This window comes from Acinonyx jubatus, chromosome B3 (assembly GCF_027475565.1).
Source record: "Acinonyx jubatus isolate Ajub_Pintada_27869175 chromosome B3, VMU_Ajub_asm_v1.0, whole genome shotgun sequence".
Classification (NCBI taxonomy): Eukaryota; Metazoa; Chordata; class Mammalia; order Carnivora; family Felidae; genus Acinonyx; species Acinonyx jubatus.
In genome coordinates, this window is record NC_069386.1 from 105,215,641 (window position 1) to 105,218,761 (window position 3,121).

The following is a 3,121-nucleotide window of genomic DNA, read 5'->3' on the forward strand; positions in this document are numbered from 1 at the left end:
ACATGAATGATGTCTGGAACCACAGCAGCCATCTTAAGATCCTAAGGTGACCATAATAAGAATGTGGAATGGAAAGAAGAAAAAAGTCTAGGTTCCTGATGGCATCAGTGAACCACCAACCAGTCTCAACAAATAACACCCTGTAAGACTGAAACCTTGTAGAAGGGTTTTCCATAATGTGCAGCCAAAAGCATGTCCGATTGACCTGATGGATTTGCTACCTCCTAGTAGATTTGGTCCTGGCATAATTAGAGTCACTCCCAGCCTCATATTCCTCACTGATGATGCCCTAATCAGAACTTGGGCTGCCACAGGTTGTCTTTCATGTGTCACATTTTCCCCGCTGTAATGGGGGACACGTCTGAGGCTCTGAGCTTGACTGTTTTTTTCTTTTCTTTTCTTTTCTTTTCTTTTCTTTTCTTTTCTTTTCTTTTCTTTTCTTTTCTTTGAATTCTTATTCTGAAAGTACATGATTTTTTTCAAATTATTGGGTTGGGCCAGACTCTTTAAGAGTAGGCAACCTTGCTACTTTTACCCCTAGAGAATTATCCAAATATTGAGCTGAAGAATACAGTCTATGAGTGCTGGTAAGTGCAGCCATGAAATCTTTCAAGAAATAAATCTTCTTGTGGCCTTTAGAAACATCTGGAGACTCTGGGAGAAGAATCCTGGTATTCTTATTAGACAGGAGATAGGGAGAAAATACATACTTTGGTTTTTTAAACTTCCAAAGAACAGTTTAAGTAAATAAGGTTCAGCTAGTAATTGGGTAGTAATTAGCTAGTAATTGTGCTAAAGTGCAAACCAAGACAGAACAACTTTCTTTATCCTTAGTCTGTAGGCCTCAGCTTTGGACTGGGCCCCAAAATGCTTTCTGTTTTGGAAACCCCAGATCATACAAAATTCAGTAGGTCTGGGGTTTGAACATATGAATAAAACAAGCCAAGTTTCCGCCTGACCTTGGCTAACCTTGAAATCGATCATTCTTCCAGTGCTGGTCTGGCTAACAGTGAAACTTGTGGTTTCATCTTGGTTTTACCACAAAACTTTGTGATGAAACACTAAGACCCACTGAGATTTGCACTTCCATTCCTGTCTTGTTTCAAAATCTTTTTGCAAAATCTGATGACTTCTATAGCATATGACTGTGTAAATCTTCAATTTCTCTTCTGTTCCACAGAAACTCAGAATGAAATTTCTGCCCAGCAACATTTTTGGAGAACCCAATGATGAAAAAGCAGAAAATGCTAAAATCCATTTAGTGTAAAATGAGGAAATTTCTAAGATATGATGCAAATCTACATGATAGTACTCTTAGACCAACTATAACAATTCAATTTGAAAGTCACATTTGAAAAAATTTCTGGGGGTTGCATATTATGGGATAGAGTTGTTAGAGGACAGAAGCCCAAAAATTGATATATGTCCCAGACTAAGAGTACAAGAAACATATAACTGGCATATTATCCTGAAGGGTCCTGAGAAGCCAAAAATCTGAACATGCAATCATTAGCAAAGTCAAAATATGTCAATCTCATGAGCTGATTGTACCATTGTAAGTGTAAGAAGTAACATCTCCATTCTGTGTTCTGGCTTGGCATTGATGTAGGTACAGACAAGAGTGCTAAATATCATGTAATCTCATGCAATATAGATTGTTTGTTTTATTAAGGTATATTTGACACATAACATGATATTAGTTTCAGGTGTTCAACATGATTCTGCATTCATATATATTGCAAAAATAAGTCTAGAGGCACGTGGGTGGCTCAGCTGGTTAAGTGTCTGACTCTTGGTTTTGACTCGGGTTATGATCCCAGGGTCATGGGATTGAGCCCCACATTGGGCTCTATGCTAATTGTGGAGCCTGCTTAGGATTCTCTCTCCTTCAGTCCCTCTACCCCACTCATGTTATCCCTCTCTTAAAACAAAAGGCTAGTCAACATCCACAATATAGATTCTTCATTTTTTAGAAAAAAATTTAAGTAGGCTTCATGCCCAACACAGACCCCAATGCAGAACTTGAACTCATGCCCCTGAGATCAAGAACTGAGCTGAAATCAAGTCAGACACTTAACCGACTGAGCCACCCAGGTGCCCCTCAATATAGAATCTTGTCAAGCACCCATCATTTTTCCATAAAATCTGAATTCCAGCACCATGGTGTTATAGTCCTGAGCTGCACATAACCAGAAATAAAAACAGAAAGCTCACTCTGCCTTGAGCCCCTTCCAAATCTGAATCCTATTTTGTAGGTTTAAAAATTTTAGCCACAAAAATCCATTAACCAACTTTGGAACAAAGGAAGAGAATTTTTGTTTTAGCTCAAAAGACTCTTTTGTGAATTATGCATGATGTTTTTCCAGTGCTAGGAAAAGAGAGCCAGGGCAGGAGAAATACATGCCACCAGCTTCTATAAAATTCTAAAAGCAGATAACTGGTCTCATCATGTCAAGAACATACTAAAGACAATCCTTGGGTCAGTTATAACCTAAGGACCAACTTTTTTTTTTTAAGAGCTTTTTATTGAACAGGTTACAGAAGAGGTTTAGCTAAAAAGACCAAAGCCCATGTCATCATCAGACTCCTCAGATTCTTCTTTCTTTGCTTCCACTTTCTTCTCCTCAGCTGGAGCAGCAGTGGTGGAAGAAGCAGGTCCTCCTGCTGGGGCAGATCCACCAGCCCTTACATTGCAATGAGGCACCCGATGTTGACATTGACCAGGGCCTTTGCAAACAAGCTTAGAAAGGTTCAACATTTATACCTGCTGCTTGAATGAGGGCATTGATCTTATCCTCCGTGACTGTCACCTCATCATCATGCTGGATGAGGGCTGAGCAGATGCAGGCGAATTCCTAGACAGAGGCCATGGGCAGGTGAGTGCTGAGCTGGCACAGTGCTAGTTGCTGGATGAAGTGAGGGCCTCACCCCAAAGCAGCCTTAGCTTCCTTGGAAGGACAGAGCACCTTAGCAGCAGCTGAGACAAGGCCCAACTTTAAACTTTCTGCAAAAATGATTAAAAATTTTAAATTTCTGCAAAAGTGATTCAAAATAACCCCAGGAGGGGCACCTAGGTAGCTCAGTCGGTTAAACATCTGACTTCAGGTCTGGTCATGATCCC

The 3,121-nt window shown here is 40.1% G+C and overlaps 1 pseudogene; it reads right to left on the reverse strand.

Moving 5' to 3' along the window:
* Positions 1 to 960: 960 nt before the first annotated feature.
* Positions 961 to 2,870, reverse strand: LOC128316049 (60S acidic ribosomal protein P1-like; annotated as a pseudogene).
* Between the last annotated feature and the right edge of the window lie 251 nt (positions 2,871 to 3,121).